The sequence below is a fragment of the Humulus lupulus genome, chromosome 2 (assembly GCF_963169125.1).
Source record: "Humulus lupulus chromosome 2, drHumLupu1.1, whole genome shotgun sequence".
NCBI lineage: Eukaryota > Viridiplantae > Streptophyta > Magnoliopsida > Rosales > Cannabaceae > Humulus > Humulus lupulus.
The window spans coordinates 89,944,498-89,957,146 of NC_084794.1; the positions used below are offsets into that span (position 1 = coordinate 89,944,498).

The window sequence follows — 12,649 nt, forward strand, 5'->3', positions numbered from 1 at the left end:
TGGAAGAAGATAGCTATTATGGGTAAGGGAATTTTGACATTTTTATTATTTAAAATACTCTTTATTATAAAGGATTTGTAGGCTTAATTAGATGAGTGAATTGGGGAACTTACCATTTATTTTGGTGAGGCTTTATGAGGGAATTAAGATTAAAAGGAAGGAAAAGAAGGAAGTGAGGCCATTTTTCCGTGACCTAGAGAGTGGATAGAGAGAGAGAGAGAGAGAGAGAGAGAGAGAGAGAGAGAGAGTGGCGAGCTAGAGAGAGAGGAGGAAAGGGCTGCCATTTTCTAGAGAGAAGGAAGAAGAGAAAAAGAAAAAGAAAGAGAAGGAGAAGAAGAAGAGGGTTTCGAAACCCTAGGTAAGTTCTAACCTATTGGTGTTTTGAATATTGAATTAGAGTCTTCTCCTCTTCTCTAATCTAAGATTAATTTGTGGTTTCTTTCTTTGGATGTATGGTGTTCGAAAATCCCCTATAGGTGACAAGGTTTTTCTTGCTAAGAGTATTCTTGATTCAGCAATCAAGAGAGGTAATGGTTTTTCTTAACCTATGTTAGATTGATGAGTCTATCCTTGATGTTGATTTTGGTGGTGTTTAATGGTTTGGTTATTGTAGGTTGGTGATGAGGTGGTTATGTTTGGTTTTATTTCTCATGAAAAGAATATGTTTTGTTAAAAAGGCTCATGGGAATGTTTGAGAGAATATGTGTTGATGAGATTTATATGAGGGTTGTATTTTATGTTTATGTTGCTATGATTATTTTAGACCATTGATTTATGTAAAAATATGCAAGAATGATGATAGATGCATGCTAGGTTTTATGTGAAGGTAGATGAGAAATTTTGTGATATTTTGTGGTGGATCTTGAGTGTTTCGGCCTAGGGGTAGAAGGTTCAATCATGATTGTTTTCCTTGTATGTTTTGAAATAATGGTGATTTTAGAAACATGATAGGATGTATATGATATTATGTATTAATGAATTATGGTATGCATGAAAAATGATAGAAACATGTTAGGTTTAATATAAATGCATATATGAATAATGGTGTTTATGTATTAATGCATGTTGTTATTTTTGTTTTGTTGGATTGCATGTATGAATTCATTGAAAATAGAATAAGGTTTTATAAAGTTGTATATGAATATGTGTTAGTGATGTTCTTTGAATTATTTGTATAATAAGAGCATGTTAGGATTTGTGATTTATTGTGTTTATTGGACATATATGATTTTGTATGGAATTTTTGAAAGGCATGAGATAAAAGATGAATGTCATGATTAATTATGCTTGCTAATTTTTGTGAATAATTAGGCAATAAGTTTGGTGATATGGTGATTTGCATACATAAGTAATGTCATTAATGCTGTGTTGATTTTATGGAATTTAAAGGGTGTTTTAAGTCACAATAAAATAATATTTTTACTCAAATAAATACCTACAGAATTTTTATCATATTTTTAGAAAAATATGAGGTTTTAAATTCAATATAGTGACTTTTAATGATAAATATGATTGCTGGAATTTTTGTAAAAGAAAAATATATATAAAGTGTGTTTCAATAAAATGAATTTGATTAGTATTTGAAATAAATTAATACCCTAAATTATGGTAATATTAAAAATGATATTTTTAATATAGTATGGGTGTATATTTTAATAGTTATGATTTTCTTTATTTTGATTAAGGAAAATATTGAATTTAATTTATTTGTAATTTTTAAAGAAATTAAATGGTGGCTGAAAGTTTAGTTTAAAATGTTTAAAATGATTATTTAAATTGTCACTTATGAATTTATGTTACATAAAACTAAGCCTTAAAATAATTCAAATAAAATATATTTTTTCCATACTTAAAATATATATTTTTCTCACATCATCTATGTAACACAATTAATCAATATTAAATTGATTTTTCTAAGGAAACATGGTAATCATAGGTATTTTTCTTTTTAAAATAATTTCCAATGCCTTTGTTATTTCTTTGTAATTTGAAAATAATAAATGGTTTTTTATATTTTCTTAATGGCTAAATAAAATTGTTTTTAAGAAATAAAAAGAATGTCTTGGGAGATTTAATCAACCTAGTAATTTTAAGAAAATAAACAATGGTAAGCAACACATACTACAAGTCTTTTATTTTTAAAACGATAGAAGTAAGACGCATATAACTATCGTTTTAAATGCCACAATTACGCAACGTTCCCACGTATGCATGTTACATGCAAATTCACTTTTACGTCCAAAATTATCTCTATTATGCAACCATGTAGTTTTTTATAGAAAGATCATGCATGCAAAGTAGGTAGAATGAGCATTATTCTTTTTATGACCTTATGTGTAATTAAGTATATTAGTATGTTGTGTGTAACCCATACTATGTGTGCATGGCCCATGCACACATGAATTATATGAAAGGGCAAATTAGTAATTATGTGAAGCTAAGGAATGTCATTTTGATTATGGTATAGGCTCGTTGAGAAGTTGTGGTTTACTTAGCTTGGACCTGAGGTAAGGAAGTTAGATAGAATTTATGAATGTTATATTATGAATGGTAAGACTCTTGTGTGAATGAAATGTTATGAATTTTGAATGTCATAATGTGATGATATGTTGGCTTGTATGAATATTGTATGATATGAATGGATGTTAGCGTAATGAATGCGACACATCAAAATGGGTTGCTAAGGATAAAGAAGACGTAACCCGAGTTACTAAGGATATGAAGACGTAACTCCATGGGCGGACGCGCCGAGGTTATTCAAGGACGTTTACCTCAAAGGGTGGCATGGACAAGTTAGCGGGCCATGTTCACAAGGAATTGTGTATGAATGTGTTATGATGTTTGGTTACGGTTATGATTATGTTATGATGTCTGGTGATGTCTATGATTCTGTTATGATGTTATGGTATTTATGATATGATGGTGGTAATATGTTTACGTTTATGATATTGATGCCAATTTTACGATGATGCTATGATGGATAAAGATGAACGATAGTGTTTGTAAATTGTTGTATCTTACTTGCTTGTTGTTTGTACTTCCTTATGGGCTTTTAGCTCACCCCCTTACTTTCCCTTCCAGGTAGCAAATAGGTTTCTCCATGGCACATGTGGTGATGTGGGAAGTTCTATCATCCTGGTGTGTATGGCGTAGGACATCCTATGGACGAAAAACGATCACTTAAAGACGCCATTTTAATAATGTTATGTTTTATGAGACTTTTTAAACTTATTAGTGGGACTTAAATTATTGGTATTTTTTTTGGAACTTTGCATAAAAACTCATATTTTCTTTTAAAACTATTGGGCCCAACTTGCATGTTTTAAGCAAGAACCCATTGAAACCTTTATAATAAGTGGCTTTCCTCTAAAAACCAACGAAATGTGAATGTTTCATTAAGTACTAGTTTAGGGCGTTTTTACAAATGGTATCAGAGACGGTCGTCCATGTTTCCAAGGACCCTCCCCATACATGCTAAGGACGGGAAAATCTCACCTCACCACGTCGTAAGTATTTGTTTATTACTTGTTTTCGTTTTATTTAATTTTGTATAGTTTCATAACTGGAGTAGTAGAAATGCCTCCTGTGTTGAGAACGACAAAGAAACAATTGCTTAAGGAGATCCGCGCGATTCCAAGGGTCGAGCTTAACGAGGACCCTTATGATTGGCGCATGACAGTCTTAAGGACGATAAAGGAGGTCTGCGATCGTATCCAAGGAATAATGAATAAGAGAGGAGCCTTGCTTTGGCCCATAGAGCAATTTTGGGTGATGAGTGAAGCTTTTTCGATGTACCCAGAGGCTCTTCAACAGTTAAATCAATCATGGAATGATGTTGTGCTAGATGACATGGAGTTTAGCACCATGGAGTTTACGATTCGCGACTTTCTGGTAAGTTACGTCTTTAGTCGTCATCAGGAGCTGGTATTAGTAAAGACGGATGATGGCGAAATAGAGGAGCGTTTAGAGACAGTGCATGACGTGGAAGGAGAATCGGCAGTTGAGGAAGTACTGCAAGCTATACCGCGTTTGACCGCGAGGATGGAGATTATGGCAAGCGCGCCTGACTATTTCTACATTCCGGAGGATATCTTTGACTATAATTCAGGGGACGAGTCCACCGTTGAGGACTAGAGTCCATTTCGTAATCGTCGCATGGGGGTGCTAATAAATAAGATAGAATAATTATAATTTTCTAAGACCTTAAAGGATTTATGTTTTGGTTAATTAAACACTTTTTGGGATTATTTAATTTTGGAATAATTTAAACGTTTTGAATGCTATGGACATTTTGCTGCAAACTCTAAATGATGTGGTTTGAATATATGATTTTGCAATATCTATCAAACCAATATGCAATGTTCCTTCCTTATGATTTTCCTTTGATTTCCTTAGAGCTTCATCATGTCGACCACAGGAAGAGGAGGAAAGGGAAGAGGAAGAGGCAGAGGAAAAGGTGCCTCCACAAGGTCTGAAACTACGGCCACCCCTGACGTTGAAATGCCATCTGTTCAACCTACAGCTCCAGCAGCACCATCTGTGGACCTGGCTGTAGAGGTAGCAAGGTTAAGAGAACAATTGAGACTAAGAGATGAGGAACTAGCACAAGCTAGACAAGCACCGCAAACATCCCAAACACACCAGATACCTCAAGTACTAGTGGCGCAACCCCAGCCGTCAGTACCACCACCTGCACCACTACCAGTAACCTATGGGTTCGAACCAGTATATGAACGCTTTAGGAAACAAGCCCCACCGACGTTTGAAGGGAAAGCTGATCCAATGGCGGCAGAAGATCGGTTAAGGTCGGTTGAGGCTATTTTTTATCATATGGAGTTAGATGACCGCCAAAGGGTTTCCTGCGCAGTTTATCTACTTAAAATGGATGCACGGATTTGGTGGGGTGTGACTAAACAGACCCGTGATCCAAATACCATGACTTGAGTTTGTCCAGGCATTCAGTAAGAAGTATTACAGCTAGCAACTAAGGTTGATGAATTTATAACTCTAGTACAAGGGAATCTTTCGATCATCGACTATGCACAGAAGTTCGATTGATTGGCCAAATTTGCCTCTGAAGTGGTGTCGATTGATGCATTGCAAGTCCAGAGGTTTGTAAGGGGACTCAAACCGATGAATGCGAGGGACGTTAGGATGACCAGTGCTGAAGTGGTCAGTTATGCAGAGGTACTGGATAGAGCTCTTGAAGCTGAATATTTGGAGGAACGGATATGGAAGGATAATGCCGCTAAAAGAGAGAACCACTGCAACAAGAGCTTCCATGAGAGCAACAAGAGAACGGCTAACGAAGGGCAAAATAGTGGGGTTGATAAAAGACCTAGACCTCCAGCCATGAATAGCAACAACCACAACTCCCAGAACCATAGCAACCGCAACAACCGCTTCAATGACCGAAATCGTGGGAACCAACAAGGCAACCGAGTCGAGCATCCTATCTGTCCTAAATGCTCGAAGAGACACCCAGGAGAGTGCCAGGCCGGTACCAACAAATGCTTCAAGTGCGGCCAGGCAGGACACTTGAGAAAGAATTGCTCACAATGGAAGGCGAGACAGAATAATAATAACAATCTGGTGCCAGCAAGAGTCTTCGCCTTAACTCAGAATGAATCGGCCAATAGCAACACCGTGGTTACAGGTCAGCTCCCTATATCTGGTACAATGTGTAGAGTCTTAATTGATTCTGGAGCAACTCATTCTCATGTTTCCATGAATGTGATTGATAGACTGAATATGCCTTATAAGATGTTTGAACATACCTTTAGTACATTGTTGCCATCGAGAGATATGATGTTGTCAAATAAGTGGTTACCGTCAACACCTGTAACGGTAGAGGGCAGGGAGTGCCCAGCAGATCTCATAGAATTGAGTATACTAGATTATGATGTCATACTCAGCATGGATTGGTTATCCAAAAATGGGGCTACGATAGACTTTCGAAAGAAGACCGTGGAGTTCAGGCCAAAGGAAAGAGAGGTCGTTTCCTTTAAAGGCGAAGTAGCGAGCTTTCGTACACCCATAATATTTGCACTAGAAACACGGAATATGATGCAACATGGATGTTCGGCGTTCTTTGCCAGTGTGGTGGATAAGTCCAAGGAGTCAGAACTAAAGCCAGAAAATGTACATATAGTTTGTGAGTTCCCGGAGGTGTTTCCCGAGGAATTACCAGGACTACCCCCGGACAGAGAAATCGAGTTTGTAATCGATCTTGCACCTGAAACTGCACCGATCTCTAAAGCACCCTATCGAATGGCGCCGGCAGAGTTAAAGGAACTTAAGAACCAACTACAGGAGTTGTTGGATAAAGGGTTCATAAGACCTAGCCATTCGCCATGGGGAGCACCAGTTCTTTTTGTAAAGAAGAAGGACGGGAGTATGAGAATGTGCATTGATTACCGAGAACTCAATAAGGTCACCATTAAGAATAAGTATCCTTTGCCTAGGATAAACGACCTTTTTGATCAACTACAAGGGGCTTCAGTATTCTCGAAGCTTGATCTGCGATCCGGGTACCATCAGTTGAAAGTGAAAGAGGGAGACATTCCGAAAACGGCCTTCAGAACTCGCTATGGGCTCTACGAATTCTTAGTGATGTCTTTTGGACTCACCAACGCTCCAGCAGCCTTTATGGACATGATGAATAGGGTATTTAAGGATTTCTTGGACAAGTTTGTAGTAGTGTTCATTGATGATGTCCTCATTTACTCGAAGACCAAGGAGGAGCACGAAGAGCATTTGAGATTGACTCTGAACAGATTACGGGAACATCAGTTGTACGCCAAGTTCTCTAAATGCGAGTTTTGGTTGGAACAAGTAACTTTCTTAGGGCACATAGTTTCTAAGAACGGGATAGCAGTAGACCCATCGAAGATCGAGGCCATTAGAGACTGGCAATGTACCAGCTGGGCACCCAACTGGCGTGCCACCTGCGCACCCTATTGGAGTGCCACCTGTCAATACAGCCGGAGTGCCTCCCAAGCACCTGGCTGCAGAGGCGCGAGATCCACTAGCTGGAATGCCCACAGGGTGCCCAGCAAGATTTGGGTCCCCGATGCCACCGCAGGATCGCGACAAAGGGAAACTCGACGAGAATCCTGCTCCGAGGAAGAAGTAAGCTCACCAAGATCCCGAGGACCATTAGAGTCCAAAGCGAGTAGGTAAGGATAATGGCCCAGGGGCCCGAGGACACCACTAGGTCGTCAATGCCCATGGAGCTCGTGGTGTTTTGCCCCGACGCACTCATATAGATCACGCGAGGCCTAAAGGTGGTGTCCCCTCGGGACCTCGCCAACCCCGTAGGAACAACAGTCTAGGGGCTCGCCCTAGGAACATCTCACTAAACCGAGAATGTGGCATCAGTGTCTCGATAAATGATGAGAACGTCGAGTCCGACGGTGAAATCGAGGTGGCTCGTCCCGAGGATAACAGTGTGTTTCGAGTTCAGGCTGACTTGCGGGACAACCTTAATGCCCGAAGGTGCAATAAGGCAGGTGGGCGCGAGCCCGTCAAGAGAGGTTTATCAAATCTCTAGGACAATCTCAATGCATGGAGAAGAGATAACCTGGCTTAGAGCATCAATAGAGATCGTGACCTGCTCCGTGCGGAGTTAGAAAGCCTGAAGCGGATCATGCTCATAATGGCCAAACAGCAGGGCCACGAATCTAACTCGAAAAATGAAGAAGTGGAGCCATACGCTCCTCACATTGTTGAGGTCCTTCTACCACAAGGCTTCAAAATGCTAACCATACCGCCCTATGATGGTGGCTGGGACCCCACATACCACTTGTCTAAGTTCAACATATTAATGCCAGTGCATCGCGTCTCCGATGATGCTAAGTGTCATGTGTTCCCGATCACTCTGACGAGACCCGTAGATGAATGGTTCAAAAAGCTCCGACCAGGATCCATTCAATCATGGCATCAATTATCTTCTACCTTTTGAAGACAGTTCATAGGAGTTCGGAAGGTGAGCTTCAAAGTCAATGCCTTGGCTAACATAAAACAAGGGCCTTTTGAGAATCTCAAAGCATACATCAAGTGCTTCAAGGAAGAAGTGGTGAGAACCAAGAGAGTTTATGATGGCCAGCAATTGATGGCCTTACAGGCTGGCATTCGCATGGGGTCCCCACTTTGGGATGATCTTCAGTGGAGGAGATGCCAACGACTCGACAACTTTATTCGTCGAGCACAATAATATATCAGCTGGGAGGATGTCCAAATTGGGGCGTTCGGAGTACCTGCCACTTTCCCTACTTTGAACACGCCTGGCCCCATGGCTTCGGGAATCCAATATTCCCCTTATGCTCCCATCCAATAAGGCTTCGGGGTGTCCAACCCAACCAAAGTGTTCTGCCTTCTGATTTTAGCGCCATGCCTACTCTGGGATTCAGTATGGCTCCAGCAGGATATGGGGTGGCACCCACTATATATAGTGCTTTTCAGCCTGCATTCAGTGCTAAAGTTGTTGCTCCATCCTAGCCTACTGAATCCATTCGAGCTCCCAGCAATAGTAGACGTGGGGGAAAGGGCAAGGGCCAGAGGCCTAAGGGAAATGGAACCGTACAAGATGAACAGGGAGCTACCTTTAGCGAGAAGTATGTCTCGCAATACTCTGAGTATACTGACTTGGTAGACTCCCGAGACAATATCTTCGTGGCAACGGCACAACACATTCACTATAGGAAGTCGCAGCCCATCCAGAGAGACAGGAAAAGGCGGGACCCTGACAAATTTTGTCGTTTCCACAACGACATAGGGCACCACACTAATGAGTGCCGCCAACTAAATGATGAGATCGAGAACTTCATCAAGCTGAGATATCTCCACAAATATGCTAAGGGTGGAGCACGCTCGACGCAACCCCCCGCAGCAAGACCGCTCATGTCACCTATTGCTCCACAGGTTCCATCAGTTGCTCATGTGGTCCCACAACATTCAGTGGCCCAAGGACCTCCCCCGGTGAATAAACGAGTAGGAACCATCTCGAGAGGACCCCACTTGGGTGGTATCTCCTGAAGCTCGCAGAATAGGTATGTGCGAGCTTTGAATTATGATGATGAGGTGATGGCTTTGGCTCATCTACCTGCCCAAATGCCCTGAATGGCTGTCCAAGTCATAACATTCTCCAAAGACGACGCTCAGAGAGTGCATTTCCCACACCACGACCCGTTGGTAATCAAGAATCAAATCTCCAACAAAATGGTGGCACAAATTCTAGTAGATAATGGGAGTTCAGTGAACATCCTGTTTAGGTCATCCTTCGAGAAAATAGGGCTGACCACGACAGACTTGTCCCCATGCGCCTCGACTCTCTATGGATTCTTGGGATAGGCCCTCATCCTGATGGGACAGATAAAGCTCCATGTAACGCTTGGAGAGGTGCCTCGTCAGGCCTTCAAATACTGCACCTTTGTGGTGGTAGACTATTGCTCGGTGTATAGCGCCACCTTGGGGTGACTTGCGCTGGTGAATTCAGAGTCATCACCTCCATCCGCCACCTGTGCATGAAGTTTCCCATGGATGCAGGAATTAGTACCGTTCGCGGAGACTAGAAAGAAGCAAGACAGTGTTACAATGTCTCTCTCAAAACTCTCGTAATGGTGGTGGAGGAAGGCCTCGAGAAGCCTGAGGTGTCGGTAGTACAGGCTGTCCAAGAGATCAGGCCCGACGAATTGGACCTGAGGGTTCAAGATGAGAGATCCATTGAACCAATAGAGGAGGTGGATGAGGTAGTTCTTAATACCTCCACCCCCGATAGAAAAATAAAAGTTGGGGAAAGCTTGAAAACGGAAGTCCGAGAAGCATTGGTGGGTTTCCTTCAAGAAAACCAAGACGTGTTCGCATGGTCACATTCTGACATGAATGGTATTGATCCAAACATCATATGCCACACCTTGAATGCCGATCCTAACTTTGCTCCCATCCAACAAAAGCAAAGGACGTTTGATCAAACTCTGAAAGAGGCTCTTAAGGCCGAAGTAGACAAGCTCTTATCCAATGGATTTATCCGAGAAGCCCAGTACCCCAGGTGGCTATCCAATCCTGTTCTCATGCCAAAGCCAAACGACACCTGGAGGACATTCATCGATTTCTCGGACCTTAACAAGGCTTGTCCGAAGGATTGCTTTCCGCTCCCCAAGATAGATCAGATGGTCAACGCCACCTCTGGCTACCAGTTGCTGTCGTTCATGTACGCATACTCGGGATATAACCAGATATCCATGCATGTCACGAACCAAGAGCATACTAGTTTTCGGACCGATAAGGGTGTCTACTATTACATCGTGATGCCCTTCGGACTAAAGAATGTCTATGCCACCTACCAGAGGCTGGTTAATAAGATGTTCAAGAATCATTTGGGGCAAAACATGGAGGTTTATGTGGAAGACATGCTGGTCAAGTCTAGGACAGCTCCTGACTGTAACGCCCCACGTCACTATGGATGCTTCCTGGAATGATGACTGGCCCTGCAAACCAACATGAGTCTTTCCAGCATGCTTTGTGCTTTGAACTTCCCAAGAGGTTACCCATCATGAGACTACTCCAGGTCAAGCACGCTTAACTTCCCAGGAGGTTATTTTAAGAATTTTATTCGATCTCCACCGTTGGTTTAACATAGTCAATAGCTTAATGGGGCCTCGAGGCGCTTTGATTCGTCCCCCTACAGAAGGTTTTCATTAGTTATTTTGACAAGGTTCGATTTCGAAAGATAGATAATTATAGGTCAAATTCTACTAGACTCACCCCTACGGTGACTACTAGGACTAAATCTATGATTATTGAAACCGTGGTTCTAACTCATAAAATAAGAGTTTTTTTTTTCTTATTTTGATCGAATAGTAGGTTGTTAATAGTGGTGTCCATTATTAAATGAGTTTACAACTCTGTTTAACTAGTGATATTTTTTACTCTCGCCAACCGGGACAAGGATATCATAGATTAGTTAAAAACCTAAAGGAATAGAGATATGATTGTTTTTGATATTTTTTCTCATATCTTACATATTTTTGGTATATGTGTGTTATTTCTTGAAATTTGTGTGAATAGAAGTTTTATTAGGCAAATGTGATTGATTTCTATTTTATTGGTAATTTGTAGTTTTAAGCTAAGTAGTGTCTGTGTCTACTCCCATCATTTCTCAACTTTCATTGGAGAAACTCACTGGAGAAAACTTCCTTAATTGGAAGCAGAATATCAACATAGAGTTGATTGGTGACAACTCTGAATTCATCATGATTGAGGAATCCCCATAATGAGCACCGTGTCCGCACGTTCGTGATGGAACCGTCAGTGCTCATGATGGCACTAAAAATGCTTGGATATCACTGTCTCTGCACATTCGTGATGGCACTGTAAATTCTCGGATGACACCATGTCTGCACGTTCGTGCTTAACTCAACTATGGTCTGACGCAGCTCATGAACGAGCTTCAGATTATTGAACCTGTCATGGGTGGACCTAGTAAAGGAGGAGAAAATAAGACTACTAATGTTGTTGTTGATCTAGCTAAGGCTGAAGCTAACCCAGCTTCGTCTTCGAAAGCTAGAAACAAGAGGAAAGGTGGACAAAACAACAACCCCAAGCCTGCAAAGGCTGCAAAGACGAGTGCACAACCACGTGCACAGATGCCTAAGGGGAAGAACATGAAAAACAAGAAAGGTAAAGATAAATGTTTTCACTACAAAGAGAAGGGGCATTGGAAACGAGATTGCCCCAAGTTTCTAGCAGCGAAAAACAAAGGTAATGATGATAGTTCATTTATCTTAGAAACATGTGTTTTAGAGAATGATAAATCAGTTTGGATTATTGATTCTGGATCTACCAAACATGTTTGTAACCCTTTACAACTTCTTGAATCATGGGAGAAAGTGGACGAAGGCGGCTTAAAGCTTAGAGTCGGGAACGGAGCGTTCGTCAAGGTCCAAGCTAGAGGAATAACTCGTCTGAAGTTCGGAAATAAATACTTAATTTTAAAAGATGTATTTTTTATTCCGGATTTTAGTATAAATTTAATTTCAGTTTTCATGTTGCAATTAGAACAATTTTTTATGACTTTCACAAGTTCTAATATATATGTTTCCTTCAATGGATCACAATTGTGTATTGCATGTTTGGAAAATGGGCTTTATATTCTGCTACCTAATGAACCTCTCGTTCTTAACAATGATTTATTCAAAGTAGCTAAACCTAAGACCAATAAATGTCAAAAGACCAATAACGATAATATGACATATTTATGGCACTTGAGACTAGGTCACATTGGCTCTGATAGGATTCAAAGACTTACAAAGGATAGACCTTTGAGGGAACTCACCTTAGGTGAATTACCTGTCTATGAATCTTGTCTAGAAAGCAAACTGACCAAGTGTCCATTCTCTGCAAAGGGTGATAGGGCCAAAGAACCACTTGGTCTTGTGCATTCAGATGTTTGTGGATCTTTGAATGTATAAGCCAGGGGTGGTTTTGAGTATTTCGTCACTTTCATTGATGATTACTCTAGATACTCATGTCTTTACCTAATGCATAGGAAATCAGAAACATTTTCAAAGTTTCAGGAATTCCTAGCAATGGCTCAGAACCAATTAGGTAAAACGTTAAAGATCTTGTGATCGGATCGGGGTGGAGAATA

The 12,649-nt window shown here is 40.8% G+C and overlaps 1 long non-coding RNA gene across 2 annotated transcripts in view; it reads left to right on the plus strand.

The window, feature by feature from the left end:
* The first annotated feature begins 124 nt into the window (after window positions 1-124).
* Window positions 125-12,649, plus strand: part of LOC133818196 (uncharacterized) — a 52,168-nt gene continuing 39,643 nt past the window's right edge. Inside the window, exons 1-4 of one of the 2 annotated variants that reach the window (XR_009885821.1) lie at window positions 125-358; window positions 477-527; window positions 2,468-2,507; window positions 3,082-5,763. This is a non-coding gene — a long non-coding RNA (uncharacterized LOC133818196). Of the gene's footprint in view, window positions 359-476; window positions 528-2,467; window positions 2,508-3,081; window positions 5,764-12,649 lie in introns of those variants that run through there. The other variant, XR_009885822.1, reaches the window with a different exon arrangement.